This window comes from Apis cerana, linkage group LG11 (assembly GCF_029169275.1).
Source record: "Apis cerana isolate GH-2021 linkage group LG11, AcerK_1.0, whole genome shotgun sequence".
Taxonomy (NCBI): domain Eukaryota; kingdom Metazoa; phylum Arthropoda; class Insecta; order Hymenoptera; family Apidae; genus Apis; species Apis cerana.
In genome coordinates, this window is record NC_083862.1 from 10,303,782 (window position 1) to 10,314,543 (window position 10,762).

At 27.6% G+C, this 10,762-nt stretch overlaps 1 long non-coding RNA gene across 4 annotated transcripts; it reads left to right on the forward strand.

Annotated features, from left to right (window-relative positions):
* Window positions 1-229: 229 nt before the first annotated feature.
* On the forward strand, window positions 230-8,806 carry LOC133666965 (uncharacterized). 4 transcript variants are annotated; one of them, XR_009831903.1, is made up of 4 exons: window positions 925-1,282; window positions 2,199-2,304; window positions 2,690-2,968; window positions 3,190-3,300. It is a non-coding gene; the product is annotated as an uncharacterized LOC133666965 (long non-coding RNA). The 4 variants fall into 4 exon arrangements; XR_009831901.1 differs by lacking the exons at window positions 2,690-2,968; window positions 3,190-3,300 and adding exons at window positions 6,957-7,022; window positions 7,525-8,806 and having other exon boundaries at window positions 927-1,282; XR_009831900.1 differs by lacking the exons at window positions 2,690-2,968; window positions 3,190-3,300 and adding exons at window positions 6,957-6,978; window positions 7,525-8,806 and having other exon boundaries at window positions 935-1,282.
* The last annotated feature ends 1,956 nt before the right edge of the window (window positions 8,807-10,762 follow it).

Below are 10,762 nucleotides of genomic sequence, written 5' to 3' on the forward strand. Positions count from 1 at the left end.
TTTTTTTTTTCCAATAAGTAGATCTTTAGAGAATTCCAATCTGACAAGTAACACAATAATTAATATACGTGTTATGTTATATTTCAATTTTTCGCGCGATTTTTGAATGAAAAAAATAAGCATCATGAGCCAGCCAATCAGAACGTCGCTTTATTCAAGTCGCGGGACTCATTGCGCATCGTAGTGCGCAACGCAGTGCGCATTACACTGCGCATTACACTGCGCATGTCGTCAGTCTACAGTTGAAAATTGTGTGGAGTGGACGTGTCGTCGCGAATTGTGATTATCGCAGTAAGTTATTTTACACTTATTATTACCAAAATATTGCTAATTTAGTTTTTGAAATGATCCATTCAGTGTACTGAAAACGAAATTAATTGGTTTTTTCTGGGTTTTTGTGTCTTTTCCTTAGAATTGTTCATTTCGCGTCTATTACGTCATTAGCGTCCCGTATCGAAATATTTCGAAACAGAATTTGAAATCGTATATCGGCTTTTTTTAAATATAATTTTAATCGTAATACGTTTATATTACAACTTCTTGATCTTTATATTTTATCATTTTAGTAGTATTAAAGTGAAAGAAATATTTTACGCTTTGTTACGTATTCATTTCGTGAAATCGAATTATTCAAGTATCGCATATTTTTCCGAATGTACATATATATTGTGTACAACATCTCGCGTGTATGTTTATTGTTTACTTTTTTTAGTCTTTCGTTTATACTTTGCTCGAGGCAAGAAGCATTTCTTATGATATTTCATTTCCAAGAAATCGGATTCGTGTTCAAACATGTTTCGACCTGTCGAGTGTATCCCCTCTCCATCTTGTTATTCGATGCGCGAAATTTTTTATTTTTACTTTTATTTAAATTTAATTAATCTTTTTATTGATATTTTTATATCTCTATTTCCTTCTTTGTATTATAATTATTTTATTATCTTATTATTAGTTAAATTAGTATTTCTACTGATAATTTTTTTTTTTTTCCAATAAGTAAATCTTTACAGGATTTCAATCTTACAAGCAACAACAATTAATTTATGTGTTATATTATGTTTCAATTTTTCGCGCGATTTTTGAATGAAAAAAATAAGCATCATGAGCCAACCAATCAGAACATCCCTTAATTCGAGACGCGGGACGAATTAGTGCGCATCGCAATGCGCATCGGAGTGCGCAACGCAGTGCGCATCACACTGCGCATCACACTGCGCATGTCGTCAGTCTACAGTTGAAAATTGTGTGGAGTGGATGTGTCGTCGCAAATTCGGATTACGCAGTAAGTTATTTTACTGTTATTATTACTAAATTTATTGCTAATTTGGTTTTTTAAATAATCCATTCAGTGTAGTGAAAACGAAATTAATTAGTTCTTTGCGTATCTTTGTGTCTTTTCCTTCGATTGTTCATTTTGCGTCTATTGCGTCATTAGCGTCCCGTATCGAAATATTTCGAGACGGAATTTGAAATCATACATTGGTAGTTTGTAATATAATTTTAATCGTATCCGTTTATTGTACAATTTCTTGTTCTTTATTTTTTATCATTTTAGTCATATTAAAGTCATGTAAAAAGAAATTTTCTAGGATTTATTACGTATTCATTTCGTGAAATCGAAAGTATCGTATATTTTCCCGAATGTATATATAATATATCGTGTACAGGGTCTTCTCGCGTGTATGTTTACTTTTTTTTTGGTCTATCGTTTATATTTTGCTCGAGGTTAGAAACATTTCTTACGATATTTCATTTCCAAGAAATTGGATTCGTGTTCAAACATGTTTCGACTTGTCGAGCGTATCCCCTCTCCATCTTGTTATTCGATGCGCGAAATCGAAGCGCAAAGTGACATTGTTCGTTGATTTGTCGTGACGATTAGACGTTTGAAATTTTCTCGAGACACGTGTCTATTTGTTACGTAGTATTTTAATACTATTTTTTTTATACTACTTTTGTTATTATTTGTGCGTTAATTAATACATCTTTGTTCAATGTTTTATTCAAAATTATTAAAATTGATAGTTTTTTGACAATTAAATAATTTCGAGTTTCTCGTTTATCATACAATTGGAGTATCGAATTACAAGATGGCTCATATTGTGAGTTTTCATTTGATTTGATTGTTTTGATACTTTAATACAATGTAATTTCATATTATTCATTTATTTAGACGTTTTGATTTTTTTTCTGCGCAGGTTTAATTGATAGCGTTATGGTAATATTCTCGAAGGCGGGAAAAATTCCAATATGGACGCCATGTCTTTCTTGGTGACTTTCTTTCGTGGTAAAATCTTATATTTCGTATGTATAAATTTTTTTTCTTTTTATTTGGTTAAATTTTTATTTAGTTTTATTGAATTATTAGAGATTGTTGTTAAGCAATTCGTAATAAAATTACGTTTTAATTATAAGAAAGTGGAAAAATTAGAAATTTATGAGAAACTTTAATGATTTATTATTGAAAATTAAATTTTAAAATCTGATAAATATAAATATCTGAATATTTTATTAAATTTCAGATATTAATAAATAATTGGTAATAATTTTTACGTAAAATTCATAATCAATTAAAATAAAAGGCAGTATTTTCAGAACAAATGTTCGATAAGAAGAAGAAAAATATCAAAAGATATTTCTTTCTCTTCTATCATTCCCTACCCCTCTACTAATTAAGCGTTAATTTCAGAAAATATTTGTAACCGCGCGCAATGCGGTTAATAGAATCAGTGTTTGCTTCGTCATAGTATTTTGAATATTTTTTAGAGCGCAACAGCTCTGATTAAATTTAATTAAAATAATCAAACGCGAAGGTAGAATCAGTGTTTGTTCGCCGATTATAATTTATACGGACGCGTTATTAGTCTTTTATTTTTTATTTTTTTTTATTTTAAATATTCGTTTTCGGAACAGAGTAGAATCAGTGCTTCTCTCAAGAGAATACGGCGATCATCCACCACGCGAAGAGGTAAGAAGAATCATTAGATTCTCATTTATTAGATTTTAATCTTTTTGAATTAGAATTTCATATTAATTTTATTATTATTAAAATTTATTAGGACCTTAATTTTTTATTAATATTTAAAGTTAAACATAGTTTTATTTTTTTTACTATTGTAAAATTTTAAATAACGAATGTTATATTTTTAAGAAAAGAATTATGATACAATACTTCACATTTTATTTCAGATGCCGATGATCTTTATGAAGATTTGTTTTTGGACTAATCTTAAAAAATATTTGTGACCGCGCGCAATGCGGTTAATCAGAATCAGTGTTTGCTTCGTCATAGTATTTTGAATATTTTTAGAGCGCAACAGCTCTGATTAAATTTAATTAAAATAATCAAACGCGAAGGTAGAATCAGTGTTTGTTCGCCGATTATAATTTATACGGACGCGTTATTAGTTTCTTATTTTTTATTTTTTTTTTATTTTAAATATTCGTTTTCGGTACAGAGTAGAATCAGTGCTTCTCTCAAGAGAATACGGCGATCATCCATCACGCGAAGAGGTAATTATCCTTTTATCTATCTAAATTTTTATTCTTCTAAATAAAAGTTAAATTCGTATTTCAATTTTTTCAAGTAATCAGAACCGTGTTCTAAATTATGACGTTTTGTCACAGATTTCTTCCGTCTTGATGACAACCTTCCCTTCTCGATGACTTCTGGGCTACAATAAGAGTGAAGCTGTTCGTCGCATCATGTGGTGAGTCGCATGCTTTTGGTTCCTCCGGTCACTCAATCATGTCGTAGGATGAAAGATCCGAATCGACACGAGTGATTGGTTGTATACGTAGAATTTTGCACGAGCACAATGACCGCGGGTATTTATTTATAATAATTACCCGCGAGTAGTAACAATTATTTTTGTGTTTTATTTATTAGTTCAGGCTAGGGTCTTCTTACGCTTCGCGTTTTTGATTGATATAAAATGTTTAGTAGTTTTCTAATGTCAAAACATGTAATAATTATTATTATATAATTATCAATACAATATCAATACAATAATTAGTTTGAATTTTTATAATTCAAAATCCTTTAGAGTAACATTTTAAGTTATTTGATCAATTTGATTATTGCGATTGTCATATAATTATTTCACATGATTTTATTAACTTCAATATGATTTACAACACTGGTAGATAATAAAGTTCAATTTTTATTCGTACAAATATGAATTAAAAATTTTGCGCAAGAAGACATTTCGCGACAGGCAGATTTTAGAATCAGAGCAATAGATTTTGAATATTATTCTTGTGATTTTGAAAATATGCTCTGATGAAGGAATCGCCTGAGAGTATTTCTATTCATGTTTCTATTAAATACAATTACAATGAATTCCAATTTCTTTTTAAGTTCAATATTAAAAATTTTATATACTAAAATTTCAATAACTTCAATTAATGTTCAATTAATGAAATAAAATATAAAATAGAGTCACAAATATTTTGAAATATTATAATAAGAATTTGATATATATAATATAATTTATATAATTATACAATTTGAAATATATAATAATGGAAAGTCAAAGAATGTTAGCCCGTTAGATACAAAATGAATATATTAATATCTTTTTAGCTCAGGATTTTCAGATTTAACCCTTTCCATGTTCATTGTCAGGATCTCATTCACGTGCTCAGGTGCTACTTGAGTGAGGGAGAGGCAATGGATATGACGACTTTAGTTGATAAGCTAATACAAATTTTTAGCGACTGATGATGCATAGCGTATCGTGCACGACGTACTTTCCACATTGTGTGTGTATGGTTAGGCTGTGGAATTGCGTCGTTTCATTTATCATATATTATTTCATTCCTTATTCAATCAGAATTTACAATCATATTCGCAATATTTAATTGCGAATAACTAATAAATTAATAATATGCAAGATTATTAATTTTTAATCTAAAATTACAATAATGATACAATTTTGATTCACAATAATGATACCATTTAGTCTAATGACTAATCTTTTAGAAAACATGACGTATTCATAAATTTTCACAATTAAAATGTAAATACACGCGTTTTTGTCGCGTTTCACGCAATGGTCGCTAGCCATCATCAGTCGATTTCAGGAAAATGGTACGTAAAGTTAGAGTGTGCGAGTAGTGTGCCAAGCTCGGGTGTCGGAGGCGTCCCGGGACGCTTTCCCTAGTGTAGGCTTTTGCGCCCGAGTGTTATGCGTGAGAATCGTGGAATGAATGTGTTGGTGTGCCTGTTTTGCCATTTTTTAAATATAGGGTTAGGTAGGATAGGTAGTATACTTCTGGTGTGTCTGTTTAATCATAAGTAGGTAGGGCCGGGCAGGTTGTCACAGTCTCTGATCGGGTAGGCGCGTTTTTCGCGTGACAACCTGTTTCAGGAAATAAAATTTGATAAATCGAGGGCAAAGCTGAGATAAATGGACGATTATGCCATTTGTTTCTGGTTTTCTCATCGATTTTTCGAATTTCGCGGTCGCGGTCGTGATTTGCTTTCGAAACGAACGTTGCGCTTGAGATTCTGTGCATGTACGGAGAACGATCACGTTCGTTGGTCGTCCATGCACTTAGCTTTCGCGACTTAGTCCTTTTTTTTTCTTTGGTTTGCGATTAGTGAATCTCGAGCCTAGATTTAAGTTTCAGCGGGCATCGCGCCCGAAGGAGGAAGACCGAAGAGGCCCGACAAACTGTCACGAAGAGGGCTGCAACGAATGATTTCTCATCTTTTGGATCTTGTCTGAGTCAAAGAATGGGAAGTCATTGTTACTACTTTGTCATTGTGCTCGTTTTAGTAATACGTAGTATATGTTGTTGTATCGTATCTGGCCAATTTGCATGCTGGCCCATCGTTCATCCAATTATCATGGGCAAATCGCGGTTTTGCATTAGTGTTGCGATTGATAAATAACGGGTTGAATTAGAGTTGCGTTAAAATGATAATCGCGTTTACTATTAGCGTTGCGTTGAAAAGAATATCGCGGTTGCTTTTAATTATTTTCATGAATTAGTCTATTTTTTTATTGTTTTTTTCTTTTAATATAAATTTGATTTTATTCTATAATATAATTATGATTTATGATATCACGATATTTAAAGTAATTTTTAAGATTTACAAAATAATAGTAAATTTTATATTAAATTCATTTGAAGAATTAGTGTTGCGTTGATGAAAGATCGCGTTTTTTATAATAGTGTTGCGTTTATTTGCCCAAATTGCCCATATTTTTTCCACTTTTGGACTGTGGAATTACGTTCCAGTTCCTGAATCACCTATTACAGCCAAAAAGGCTGTACAAAGGGTGATTGTACAATGGCAGTCTCTGATTATAAGGCTGCAATCTTCCGCTATTAGTGTTGCGTCTATAATAAAATATGAGTGCATAAATTAGTTTATTAGAGTTTCGTATATGTTTTCGCGAATCTTTTATCTTTTTTTTATTTTTTCTTTTTTTCTTTTTTGTTAATGAAGAAATGCATTGAAAGTATAACGAAGCACTCTTCGCGTTTTCTTTTGAGATTTTTAGCATATTAGTGTTGCGAAATATAAAAAAATTCCACTCACGGTTTGTTCGGATTTACATCGAGTGGATAATTATTTTGGTAACCCTTCTGGTTACCTTTTCGTCGTTTTTCTCTTTTCAGCATCCCCCTTGTTAAGAGCATTTGTTTACTGTTGTAAAAATGTATTTTATTCTTTGCATCGATGAATATCTTTCATTTAAAATCATGGATTGCTTAACAACATTTTGATAATTCGATTTTTTTTTGATTTAATTTTTCTTTTTATTCCTAGATGTAAATTAAAATTTTTTAATTACTAATCCATAATAATTGAGTTTGTTACAGGTATGAATTGAAGAAAATAAACAAGAAAAAATAGATTCAAGTTAATGTGTGATTTGCTAAAAACTAATTTAATTTTTGTTATTGAGTTTCATTTAATTCTGTTTTATATTCTGTTTCAGAAATCCTCTTCAACTTTCAACGGTATGGATTACATCATCGAATAAATATTTTAATTTTTATATTAGGTAGGATAGGATTTAAGATAGGATCAGATTAGAAGAAATATTTAGAAATATTTTTTTTATATATGGGATTTATAAACAATGGGATGTTCTGTTCTTCCTATTATTAAAAAAAGGCAGTCTCGCCTTCCCTACTCTGATTCGTTTTCCAAACCAATATTTCCTAATTTTTCAAGGCAAATTACCTTAACCTTGCCTTAATTCCTCAATTTCCTCATTATAGACAAATACTTGATAGCTACGTGACTTCGTTCACTAGCCATCATTGATATTTTCCTCTTGCCACATGTGGTTCATATTTTATATCGTATCATAAATTTTTCGAAAATTGTTTGTCAGTCGATCAGTGTGAATGTTGGTGTGAAGAGAATTTGTAGATGTTCAATAGGCAGAGTTAAAAACAAAATGTTTAAATTCTTATATATTCTTAAGTAAGAAATACGAAAAAGAACTTTTAAAATAAGTAAAATGTTAATGTTATATTTTTTATTTAAATTTGTTTCAGGATTTCTTACAGGAGCAGAAGATTGTACGATATTGATTAAAGAAAATGTATTTAGAATTAAGTGCATGCACAATCAAGGGTATTAAATAAAGTAGTGTAGTATTGTAGAAAAGTAGATACTGTAGATAAATAGATGGGTAAAATGGGTGTAGCGCTTTTTGGGATGCTTATTTTGCTTGTTTTTTTTCTTTTTTTTTTTTGCGCACGCTTTTTACTATCAATCATTCTTCATTTTCATATCGAAATGGAAGTGTAAAATATTGATAGAAAATCTTTTAATTTTAATTTTATTTTCAGATTTAGTCTTCCGCGCCGGTTTTCCTTAGAATTCCTTTCGTTGTTTGTTTTGCACAACGATCGAAGGATTCGAACGTTTTGCAAATTTATATCGAAAGGAAAATTTATTATTAATTTTAAATAAATTTTTGCGTAAAGGAGGGTGGACGGGATCGTGGATAGGGTGGGTCTCCAATTCGCAGCAACCTCCACGCGGTGAGACCTGGAAAATCATTATTATTTACTATATTATTCATAATCGTATCCTTGATACAATTATAAATTTTATAGCGAATAATGTGAGCTAATTGGCTGCGCACGCGATTTCAATGATTATTTTTTTATTTTGTAATTATTAAGATTTATTAAATTATTAACGATCAAAGTTTGAACGTTTTGCTTACATCGAAAAGAAGAATTTATTTGTGAATAAAATAATTTGTGAAAATTGTAAAGTGTAAGATTTTTTTTTCTTTTTTTGTTTCTTTGAGTTATAACAAATTGTTTACCTAATTAGAGTATGTACGCCAAGCGTAATATACTCTAATCTTTTTTCGATTCAGAATACATTTTATAAAATCCCATAAGATATCGCGTCAATCTATTTCTGGTCGGTATTTCGTTTATACGTTTATTTTACGATCGTTAAAGAAACACATAGAGGAGGATAAGAAATATAGGTGAATAGAAAGTGAATAGAGATAAGATAAGAATTGAACGTGAGCCCCATCTCTTGCAAGCTAGAAACATTTCTTTAAAGAAATATTTTTCTAAAGTCACCAGAGATGGCAATAATAGTTAATTCTTACTCTACCTTATCCTCCTCGGAGAAAAATCTTATCCTGTTATTCAATCATTTTTAATTTATAATTGTTGATTTTTGTGTTATATTCCCTTTTTATTTTATTTCTTATTTATATTTATTTATTACAATGTACAATTTTTATTGTTCAAGTTCAAGTTAGATTTAGTTAATTGTTATGTTAAATATCTTTTTTTATGTATTTCTTTTCTTTTCTTTTCTTTTCTTTTCTTTTCTTTTTTTTTTTTTTTCTTATTCAATTAATACTTATTGTTAAATTTTTCTTGATATTTTAATTCTTTTAGTTTTTTTTCACTTTGAGATTAAATTCTTCAGCTATGCTTCAATCCTTTTTTACTTTATATTTAACCTTTATGTTGCATTCTCTTTTTATGTTTGTATATTTATTTATTTATTTATTCATTATTTGTATATTATAACGTTAAATTCTTTTATATGTTGCAAAATATAAGGAAAGAATTTAACAATGTAATAGATTGTAATACAAATAATGAATAAAACATAAAAAGGGAATATAACATAAATGTTAATTATCATGAAGTAAAAAAAAATTGAAACAGTGAAGAGGAATTTAACCTCAAAGTTAAAAAATATTTAAAAGAACTGAAATATGAAAGAAGGATTTAACAGAAATATTATTTAAATTAAAGAAAATATTTAAACAGAATAACTAAATTTGCTTTTTTGATGTTTTAAATTTTTAGATTTAGATTTTTTTTAGATTCTTTTTTACTTTGAAATTAAATTCTTCAATTATGTTTCAATCTTCTTTTTTTTTTATTCTATTATAATTAAATTTTGTGTTACATTCTCTTCTTATGTTTTATATATATATATATATATGCATAAAATATATGCATAATATAAATAAAGAATTTATCATTGTATAAAAAGTATAACGTGAAAAGGGAATGTAATGTAAAATTAATTGTTATAAAGTATAATAAGGTTGAAAATAGGAAAAGAATTTAATCTGAAAGTTAAAAATATCTAAAAGAATTGAAATATGAAGAAAAATTTAACAGAAATATTATCATGTCAAATATTAATATAAATATTATATATTATAATATATATTAAATAAAGGAAAAGGAAAATATTTGAAAAAAAAGACAACTAAAATTATCAAATTTACAATGTTGAATTTTTTTCTTTATATATGTTTTTTCTAACTTAATTAACACTTGTGTTAAATACTTTCTTGATGTTTCAAATTTTTAGATTTTTAGATTTAGATTTAGATTTTTTTAACTTTAAGATTAAATTCTTCAACTATGTTTCAACCATTTTTTTACTTTATTATAGTTAACTTTTATGTTATATTCTCTTCTTATGTTTTTATATTTATTTATTGTTTATACATATATATATATATATATATATATATCATAATAAATTTCTTTATATGATGCAACATGACTAAATCTTACAATGCTGCAACATATAAGAAACATATTTTACATTGTAATGCATAAATAATGAATAAAATATGAAAAGAAAATATAACATGAAAGTTAACTATCATGAAGTAAAAGAAAATTAAAATATTGGAGAAGAGATTTAACCTCAAAGTTAAAATAATTTAAAAGAATTGAAATAAAAATAGAAATATTATCTAAATCAAGAAAAAAATTCAAATAAAATAATTAAATTTTCTTTTTTATATATTTTCTTTCTAACTCAAGAATTTAATATTCATGTTAAATTTTTTCTTTATTGTTTTAGATTTTTTTTTAATTTTGATATTAAATTTTTCTTTATCATTATGTTTTCTTCTCATTCTTTTTTATTTTATAATAGTTAACTTTTTGTGTTATATTCTCTTTTAATTTTTCATTATTTATTATTTATGTAGTATATTCTTAAATTTTTTTACATATACGTATATATATTTATTCTTCTAATTAAATTAATTTATGTGTCAAATTTTATTTATATTCACGTTTTATTTTATTCATATATATTTATATATATTTATATATACGTTTTCTTGGATTTATTTATCTTTTATTTAACATTATTCTCCTTTTACATTTTCATTCTGTTCAGATTTTGTTCATCTCAATTTATTTAAAATTTTTTATTTAAAATATCTCACTTCAATCTTTCCTAATCTCTTTAAATGTTATATTATATAAA